Source organism: Rattus norvegicus, chromosome Y (assembly GCF_036323735.1).
Source record: "Rattus norvegicus strain BN/NHsdMcwi chromosome Y, GRCr8, whole genome shotgun sequence".
Taxonomy (NCBI): Eukaryota; Metazoa; Chordata; class Mammalia; order Rodentia; family Muridae; genus Rattus; species Rattus norvegicus.
Genome location: NC_086040.1, coordinates 40,198,600 through 40,209,191, shown reverse-complemented (window position 1 = coordinate 40,209,191; position 10,592 = coordinate 40,198,600).

The following is a 10,592-nucleotide window of genomic DNA, read 5'->3' as shown; positions in this document are numbered from 1 at the left end:
TGAATTCCTATTCTTTCCAGGACTTTTATCATGAAGGGGTGTTGAATTTTGTCAAATGCTTTCTCAGCATCTAATGAAATGATCATGTGGTTCTGTTCTTTCAGTTTGTTTATATAATGGATCACGTTGATGGTTTTCCGTATATTAAACCATCCCTGCATGCCTGGGATGAAGCATACTTGATCATGGTGGATGATTGTTTTGATGTGCTCTTGAATTCGGTTTGCCAGAATTTTATTGAGTATTTTTGCGTCGATATTCATAAGGGAAATTGGTCTGAAGTTCTCTTTCTTTGTTGTGTCTTTGTGTGGTTTAGGTATAAGAGTAATTGTGGCTTCATAGAAGGAATTCGGTAGGGCTCCATCTGTTTCAATTTTGTGGAATAGTTTGGATAATATTGGTATGAGGTCTTCTATGAAGGTTTGATAGAATTCTGCACTAAACCCATCTGGACCTGGGCTCTTTTTGGTTCCGAGACCTTTAATGACTGCTTCTATTTCCTTAGGAGTTATGGGGTTGTTTAACTGGTTTATCTGTTCCTGATTTAACTTTGATACCTGGTATCTGTCTAGGAAATTGTCCATTTCCTGAAGATTTTCAAATTTTGTTGAATATAGGTTTTTATAGTAAGATTTGATGATTTTTTGAATTTACTCTGAATCTGTAGTTATGTCTCCCTTTTCATTTCTGATTTTGTTAATTTGGACGCACTCTCTGTGTCCTCTCGTTAGTCTGGCTAAGGGTTTATCTATCTTGTTGATTTTCTCAAAGAACCAACTTTTGGTCCTGTTGATTCTTTCTATGGTCCTTTTTGTTTCTACTTGGTTGATTTCAGCTCTGAGTTTGATTATTTCCTGCCTTCTACTCCTCCTGGGTGTATTTGCTTCTTTTTGTTCTAGAGCTTTTAGGTGTGCTGTCAAGCTGCTGACATATGCTCTTTCCTGTTTCTTTCTGCAGGCACTCAGCGCTATGAGTTTTCCTCTTAGCACAGCTTTCATTGTGTCCCATAAGTTTGAGTATGTTGTATCTTCATTTTCATTAAATTCTAAAAAGTTTTTAATTTCTTTCTTTATTTCTTCCTTGACCAGGTTATCATTGAGTAGAGCATTGTTCAATTTCCACGTATATGTGGGCATTCTTCCCTTATTGTTATTGAAGACCAGTTTTAGGCCGTGGTGGTCCGATAGCACGCATGGGATTATTTCTATCTTTCTGTACCTGTTGAGGCCCGTTTTTTGACCAATTATATGGTCAATTTTGGAGAAAGTACCATGAGGAGCTGAGAAGAAGGTATATCCTTTTGCTTGAGGATAGAATGTTCTATAAATATCCGTTAAGTCCATTTGGCTCATGACTTCTCTTAGTCTGTCGACATCACTGTTTAATTTCTGTTTCCAGGATCTGTCCATTGATGAGAGTGGGGTGTTGAAATCTCCCACTATTATTGTGTGAGGTGCAATGTGTGTTTTGAGCTTTAATAAGGTTTCTTTTACGTATGTAGGTGCCCTTGTATTTGGGGCATAGATATTTAGGATTGAGAGTTCATCTTGGTGGATTTTTCCTTTGATGAATATGAAGTGTCCTTCCTTATCTTTTTTGATGACTTTTAGTTGGAAATTGATTTTATTTGATATTAGAATGGCTACTCCAGCTTGCTTCTTCTGACCATTTGCTTGGAAAGTTGTTTTCCAGCCTTTCACTCTGAGGTAGTGTCTGTCTTTGTCTCTGAGGTGTGTTTCCTGTAGGCAGCAGAATGCAGGGTCTTCGTTGGGTATCCAGTTTGTTAATCTATGTTTTTTTATTGGGGAGTTGAGGCCATTGATATTGAGAGATATTAAGGAATAGTGATTATTGTTTCCCTTTATATTCATATTTGGATGTGAGGTTATGTTTGTGTGCTTTCATTCTCTTTGTTTTGTTGCCAAGACGATTAGTTTCTTGCTTCTTCTAGGGTATAGCTTGCCTCCTTATGTTGGGCTTTACCATTTATTATCCTTTGTAGTGCTGGATTTTTAGAAAGATATTGTGTAAATTTGGTTTTGTCATGGAATATCTTGGTTTCTCCATCAATGTTAATTGAGAGTTTTGCTGGATACAGTAACCTGGGCTGGCATTTGTGTTCTCTTAGGGTCTGTATGACATCAGTCCAGGATCTTCTGGCCTTCATAGTTTCTGGCGAGAAGTCTGGTGTGATTCTGATAGGTCTCCCTTTATATGTTACTTGACCTTTTTCCCTTACTGCTTTTAATATTCTTTCTTTATTTTGTGCGTTTGGTGTTTTGACAATTATGTGACGGGAGGTGTTTCTTTTCTGGTCCAATCTATTTGGAGTTCTGTAGGCTACTTGTATGCCTATGGGTATCTCTTTTTTTTAGGTTAGGGAAGTTTTCTTCTATGATTTTGTTGAAGATATTTACTGGTCCTTTGAGCTGGGAGTCTTCACTCTCTTCTATACCTATTATCCTTAGGTTTGATCTTCTCATTGAGTCCTGGATTTCCTGTATGTTTTGGACCAGTAGCTTTTTCCGCTTTACATTATCTTTGACAGTTGAGTCTATGATTTCTATGGAATCTTCTGCTCCTGAGATTCTCTCTTCCATCTCTTGTATTCTGTTGGTGAAGATTGTATCTACAGCTCCTTGTCTCTTCTTTTGGTTTTCTATATCCAGGGTTGTTTCCATGTGTTCTTTCTTGATTGCTTCTATTTCGATTTTTAATTCCTTCATCTGTTTGATTGTGTTTTCCTGGAATTCTTTCAGGGATTTTTGCCATTCCTCTCTGTAGGCCTCTACTTGTTTATTAATGATTTCCTGTGTTTCCCTAAGTGTGTTCATGTCTTTCTTGAAGTCCTCCAGCATCATGATCAAATATGATTTTGAAACTAGATCTTGATTTTCTGGTGTGTTTGGATATTCCATGTTTGTTTTGGCGGGAGAATTGGGCTCCGATGATGGCATGCAGTCTTGGTTTCTGTTGCTTGGATTCCTGCGCTTGCCTCTCGCCATCAGATTATCTCTAGTGTTACTTTGTTCTGCTATTTCTGACAGTGGCTAGACTGACCTATAAGCCTGTGTGTCAGGAGTGCTGTAGACCTGTTTTCCTCTCTTTCAGTCAGTTATGGGGACAGTGTGTTCTGCTTTCCGGCGTGTAGTTTTTCCTCTCTACAGGTCTTCAGCTGTTCCTGTGGGCCTGTGTCTTGAGTTCACCAGGCAGCTTTCTTGCAGCAGAAAATTTGGTCTTACCTGTGGTCCCGAGGCTCAGGTTCGCTCGTGGGGTGCTGCCCAGGGGCTCTCTGCAGCGGCAGCAACCAGGGAGACCTGTGCCGCCACTTCCGGGAGCTTCAGTGCACCAGGGTTCCAGATGGTCTTTGGCTTTTTCCTCTGGCGTCCGAGATGTGTGTGCAGGGAGCAGTCTCTTCTGGTTTCCCAGGCTTGTCTGCCTCTCTGAAGGTTTAGCTCTCCCTCCCACGGGATTTGGGTGCAGAGAACTGTTTATCCGGTCTGTTTCTTTCAGGTTCCGGCGGTGTCTCAGGCGCAGGGGTCCTGCCGCTCTTGGGCCCTCCCCCACGGGAGCCCAGAGGCCTTATACAGTTTCCTCTTGGGCCAGGGATGTGGGCAGGGGTGAGCAGTGTTGGTGGTCTCTTCCGCTCTGCAGCCTCAGGAGTGCCCACCTGACCAGGCGGTTGGGTCTCTCTCTCACCGGGTCTGGGAGCAGAGAGCCATGTGTTCTTTCTTGATTGCTTCTATTTCCATTTTTAATTCCTTCAACTGTTTGTTTGTGTTTTCCTGGAATTCTTTCAGGGATTTTTGAGATTCCTCTCTGTAGGCTTTTACTTGTTTATTAATGTTTTCCTGTGCTTCCCTAAGTGTGTTCCTGTCTTTCTTGAAGTCCTCCAGCATCATGATCAAATATGATTTTGAAACTAGATCTTGCTTTTCTGGTGTGTTTGGATATTCCGTGTTTGCTTTGGTGGGAGAATTGGTCTCCGATGATGCCATGTAGTCTTGGTTTCTGTTGCTTGGGTTCCTGCGCTTGCCTCTCACCATCAGATTATCTCTAGTGTTACTTTGTTCTGCTATTTCTGACAGTGCCTAGACTGTCCTATAAGCCTGTGTGTCAGGAGTGCTGTAGACTTGTTTTCCTCTCTTTCAGTCAGTTATGGGGACATAGTGTTCTGCTTTCGGGCGTGTAGTTTTTCCTCTCTACAGGTCTTCAGCTGTTCCTGTGGGCCTGTGTCTTGAGTTCACCAGGCAGCTTTCTTGCAGCAGAAAATTTGGTCTTACCTGTGGTCCTGAGGCTCAAGTTCACTCATGGGGTGCTGCCCACGGGCTCTCTGCAGCGGCAGCAATCAGGAAGACCTGTGCCGCCCCTTCCAGGAGCTTCAGTGCACCAGGGTTCCAGATGGTCTTTGGCTTTTTCCTCTGGCGTCTGAGATGTGTCTGCAGGGAGCAGTCTCTTCTGGTTTCCCAGGCTTGTCTGCCTCTCTGAAGGTTTAGCTCTCCCTCCCATGGGATTTGGGTGCAGAGAACTGTTTATCCGGTCTGTTTCTTTCAGGTTCCGGCGGTGTCTCAGGCGCAGGGGTCCTGCCGCTCCTGGGCCCTCCCCCACGGGAGCCCAGTGGCCTTATACAGTTTCCTCTTGGGCCAGGGATGTGGGCAGGGGTGAGCAGTGTTGGTGGTCTCTTCCGCTCTGCAGCCTCAGGAGTGCCCACCTGACCAGGCGGTTGGGTCTCTCTCTCACCCGGTCTGGGAGCAGAGAGTTGCTGCGGGCTGGGATCCGCGGGTGTGGTTTTCTATATATTTAACCATCCCTGCATGCCTGGGATGAAGCCAACTTGATCATGGTGGATGATTGTTTTGATGTGCTCTTGGATTTGGTTTGCCAGAATTTTATTGAGTATTTTTGCATCGATATTCATAAGGGAAATTGGTCTGAAGTTCTCTTTCTTTGTTGGGTCTTTGTGTGGTTTAGGTATAAGAGTGATTGTGGCTTCACAGAAGGAATTCGGGAGTGATCCATCTGTTTCAATTTTGTGGAATAAATTGGATAATATTGGTATGAGGTCTTCTATGAAGGTTTGATAGAATTCTGCACTAAACCCATCTGGACCTGGGCTCTTTTTGGTTGGGAGACCTTTAATGACTGCATCTATTTCCTTAGGAGTTAGGGGTTGTTTAACAGGTTTATCTGTTCCTGATTTAACTTCGGTACCTGATATTTGTCTAGGAAATTGTCCATTTCCTGAAGATTTCAAGTTTTGTTGAATATAGGCTTTTATAGTAAGATTTGATGATTTTTTGAATTTCCTCAGAATCTGTAGTTATGTCTCCCTTTTCATTTCTGATTTTGTTAATTTGGGCACACTCTCTGGGTCCTCTCATTAGTCTGGATAAGGGTTTATCTATCTTGTTGATTTTCTCAAAGAACCAACTTTTGGTTCTGTTGATTCTTTCTATGGTCCTTTTTGTTTCTACTTGGTTGATTTCAGCTCTGAGTTTGATGATTTCCTGCCTTATATTCCTTGTGGGTGTATTTGCTTCTTTTTGCTCTAGAGCTTTTAGGTGTGCTGTCAAGCTGCTGACATATGCTCTTTCCTGTTTCTTTCTGCAGGCACACAGCGCTATGAGTTTTCCTCTTAGCACAGCTTTCATTGTGTCCCATAAGTTTGGGTATGTTGTACCTTCATTTTCATTAAATTCTAAAAAGTTTTTAATTTCTTTCTTTATTTCTTCCTTGACTAGGTTATCATTGAGTATAGCATTATTCAATTTCCACGTATATGTGGGCATTCTTCCATTATTGTTATTGAAGGCCAGTTTTAGGCCGTGGTGGTCTGAAAGCACGCATGGGCTTCTTTCAATCTTTCTTTACCTGTTGAGGCCCGTTTTTTGACCAACTATATGGTCAATTTTGGAGAAAGTACCCTGAGGAGCTGAGAAGAAGTTATATCCTTTTTCTTTAGGATAGAATGTTCTATAATTATCTGTTAAGTCCATTTGGCTCATGACTTCTCTTAGTCTGTCTACGTCTCTGTGTAATTTCTGTTTCCATGATCTGTCTGTTGATGAGAATGGGATGTTGAAATCTCCCACTATTGTTGTGTGAGGTGCAATGTGTGTTTTGAGCTTTAGTAAGGTTTCTTTTACGTATGTAGGTGCCCTCGTATTTGGGGCATAGATATTTAGGATTGAGAGTTTATCTTGGTGGATTTTTCCATTGATAAATATGAAGTGTCCTTCCTTATCTTTTTTGATGACTTTTAATTAAAAATTGATTTTATTTGATATTAGAATGGCTACTCCAGCTTGCTTCTTCTGACCATTTGCTTGGAAAGTTGTTTTCCAGCCTTTTACTCTGAGGTAGTGTCTGTCTTTGTCTCTGAGGTGTGTTTCCAGTAGGCAGCAGAATGCAGGGTCTTCGTTGGGTATCCAGTTTGTTAATCTATGTTTTTTTATTGGGGAGTTGAGGCCATTGATGTTGAGAGATATTAAGGAATAGTGATTATTGCTTCCTGTTATATTCATATTTGGATGTGAGGTTATGTTTGTGTGCTTTTCTTCTCTTTGTTTTGTTGCCAAGACGATTAGTTTCTTGCTTCTTCTAGGGTATAGCCTGCCTCCTTATGTTGGGCTTTACCCTTTATTATCCTTTCTAGTGCTGGATTTGTAGAAAGATATTGTGTAAATTTGGTTTTGTCATGGAATATCTTGGTTTCTCCATATATGTTAATTGAGAGTTTTGCAGGATACAGTAATCTGGGCTTGCACCTGTGTTCTCTTAGGGTCTGTATGACATCAGTCCAGGATCTTCTGGCCTTCATAGTTTCTGGCGAAAAGTCTGGTGTGATTCTGATAGGTCTGCCTTTATATGTTACTTGACCTTTTTCCCTTACTGCTTTTAATATTCTTTCTTTATTTTGTGCGTTTGGTGTTTTGAATATTATGTGACGGGAGGTGTTTCTTTTCTGGTCCAATCTATTTGGAGTTCTGTAGGCTTCTTGTATGTCTATGGGTATCTCTTTTTTTAGGTTAGGGAAGTTTTCTTATATGATTTTGTTGAAGATATTTATTTGTCCTTTGAGCTGGGAGTCTTCACTCTCTTCTATACCTATTATCCTTAGGTTTGATCTTCTCATTGAGTCCTGGATTTCCTGTATGTTTTCGACCAGTAGCTTTTTCCGCTTTACATTATCTTTGACAGTTGAGTCAATGATTTCTATGGAATCTTCTGCTCCTGAGATTCTCTCTTCCATCTCTTGTATTCTATTGGTGAAGCTTGTATCTACAGCTCCTTTTCTCTTCTTTTGATTTTCTATATCCAGGGTTGTTTCCATGTATTCTTTCTTGATTGCTTCTATTTCCATTTTTAATTCCTTTAACTGTTTGATTGTGGTTTCCTGGAATTCTTTCAGGGATTTTTGCGATTCCTCTCTGTAGGCTTCTACTTGTTATCTAAGGGAGTTCTTCACGTCTTTCTTGAAGTACTCTAGCATCATGATCAAATATGATTTTGAAACTAGATCTTGCTTTTCTGGTGTGTTTGGATATTCCATGTTTGTTTTGGTGGGAGGATTGGGCTCCGATAATGCCATGTAGTCTTGGTTTCTGTTGCTTGGGTTCCTGCGCTTGCCTCCCGCCACGAGAGTATCTCTAGTGTTACTTTGTTCTGCTATTTCTGACAGTGGCTAGACTGACCTATAAGCCTGTGTGTCAGGAGTGCTGTAGACCTGTTTTCCTGTTTTCTTTCAGCCAGTTATGGGGACAGAGTGTTCTGCTTTCGGGCGTGTAGTTTTTTCTATCTACATGTCTTCAGCTGTTCCTGTGGGCCTGTGTCTGGAGTTCACCAGGTAGCTCACTTGCAGCATTAAAATTGGTCTTACCTGTGGTCCCGAGGCTCAAGTTTGCTCGTGGGGCACTGCCTAAGACCTCTCCTAGGCGGCAACAAACGAGAAGATCTGCGCTGCTCTTTCTGTGAGCCTTCGTGCACCAGGGTTCCAGATCGTGTTTGGTGTTTTCCTCTGGCGTCTGGATGTGCACAGAGTGCAGTCTCTTCTGGTTTCCCACGCGTGTCTGCCTCTCTGTAGTTTTAGCTCTTCCTCCCACGGGATTTGGGTGCAGAGAACTGTTTATTCGGTCTGGTTCCTTCAGGTTCCGAAGGTGTCTCAGGCGCAGGGGTCCTGCCGCTCCTGGGCCCTCCCCTACAGGAACCCAGAGGCCTTATGAAGTTTCCTCTTTGGCCAGGGATGTGGGCAGGGGTGGGCAGTGATGGTGGTCTCCTCCGCTCTGCAGCCGCAGGAGTGCCCACCTGACCAGGTGGTGAGGTCTCTCTCCCACAGTGTTTGTGTGTGTGTTTTTTTTTTTTTGTTTTTTTGTTTTTTGTTTTTTATTATTAACTTGAGTATTTCTTATATACATTTCGAGTGTTATTCCCTTTCCCAGTTTCCGGGCAAACATCCCCCTCCCCCCTCCATTTCTTATCGGTGTTCCCCTCCCCACACTCCCCCCATTGTCCCCCTCCCCCCAACAGTCTAGTTCACTGGGGGTTCAGTCTTAGCAGGACCCAGGGCTTACCCTTCCACTGGTGCTCTTACTAGGATATTCATTGCTACCTATGAGGTCAGAGTCCAGGGTCAGTCCATGTATAGTCTTTAGGTAGTGGCTTAGTCCCTGGAAGCTCTGGTTGCTTGGCATTGTTGTACATATGGGGTCTCGAGCCCCTTCAAGCTTTTCCAGTTCTTTCTCTGATTCCTTAAACGGGGGTCCTATTCTCAGTTCAGTGGTTTGCTGCTGGGATTCGCCTCTGTATTTGCTGTATTCTGGCTGTGTCTCTCAGGAGCGATCTACATCCGGCTCCTGTCAGTCTGCACTTCTTTGCTTCACCCATCTTGTCTAATTGGATGGCTATATATGCATGGGCCACATGTGGGGCAGACTCTGAATGGGTGTTCCTTCAGTCTCTCTTTTAATCTTTGCCTCTCTCTTCCCTGCCAAGGGTATTCTATTTCCCCTTTTAAAGAAGGAGTGAACCATTCACATTTTGTTCATCTGTCTTGAGTTTCATTTGTTCTAGGCATTTAGGGTAATTCAAGCATTTGGGCTAATAGCCACTTATCAGTGAGTGCATACCATGTATGTCTTTCTGTGTTTGGGTTAGCTCACTCAGGATGATATTTTCCAGTTCCAGCCATTTGCCTACAAATTTCATAAACTCGTTGTTTTTGATAGCTGAGTAATATTCCATTGTGTAGATGTACCACATTTTCTGTATCCATTCCTCTGTTGAAGGTCATCTGGGTTCTTTCCAGCTTCTGGCTATTATAAATAAGGCTGCAATGAACATAGTGGAGCACATGTCTTTTTTATATGTTGGGGCATCTTTTGGGTATATGCCCAAGAGAGGTATAGCTGGATCCTCAGGCAGTTCAATATCCAATTTTCTGAGGATCCTCCAGACTGATTTCCAGAATGGTTGTACCAGTTTGCAATCCCACCAACAATGGAGGAGTGTTCCTCTTTCTCCACATCCTCGCCAGCATCTGCTGTCACCTGAGTTTTTGATCTTAGCCATTCTTACTGGTGTGAGGTGAAATCTCAGGGTTGTTTTGATTTGGATTACCCTTATAACTAAAGATGTTGAACATTTCTTTAGGTGTTTCTCAGCCATTCGGCATTCCTCAGCTGTGAATTCTTTGTTTTGCTCTGAACCCCATGTTTTAATAGGGATATTTGTCTCCCTGCCGTCTAACTTCATGAGTTCTTTGTATATTTTGGATATAAGGCCTCTATCTGTTGTAGGATTGGTAAAGATCTTTGCCCAATCTGTTGGTTGCCGATTTGTCCTAACCACAGTGTCCTTTGCCTTACAGAAGCTTTGCAGTTTTATGAGATCCCATTTGTCGATTCTTGATCTTAGAGCATAAGCCACTGGTGTTTTGTCCAGGAATTTTTTTCCAGTGCCCATGTGTTCCAGATGCTTCCCTATTTTTTTTTCTTTTAGTTTGAGTGTATCTGGTTTGAAGTGGAGGTCCTTGATCCACTTGGACTTATCCTTTGTACAGGGTGATAAACATGGATAGATATGCATTCTTCTACATGTTGACCTCCAGGTGAACCAGCACCATTTGCTGAAAATGCTATCTTTTTTGCATTTGATGGTTTTGTCTCATTTTTCAAAAATCAAGTGCCCAGAGGTGTGTAGGTTCATTTCTGGGTCATCAATTCTGTTCCATTGGTCTTTTTTTCTGTCTCTGTACCAATACCATGCAGTTTTTATCACTATTACTCTGTAATACTGCTTGAGTTCAGGGATCGTGATTCCCCCTGAAGTCCTTTTATTGTTGAGAATAGTTTTAGCTATCCTGGGTTTTTTGTTATTCCAGATGAATTTGCAAATTGTTCTGTCTAACTCTTTGAAGAATTGGATTGGAATTTTGATGGGGATTGCATTGAATCTGTAGATTGCTTTTGGTAGAATGGCCATTTTTACTATATTAATCCTGCCAATCCATGAGCATGGAAGATCTTTCCATCTTCTGAGGTCTTCTTCAATTTCTTTCTTCAGAGTCTTGAAGTTCTTATTGTACAAATCTTTTA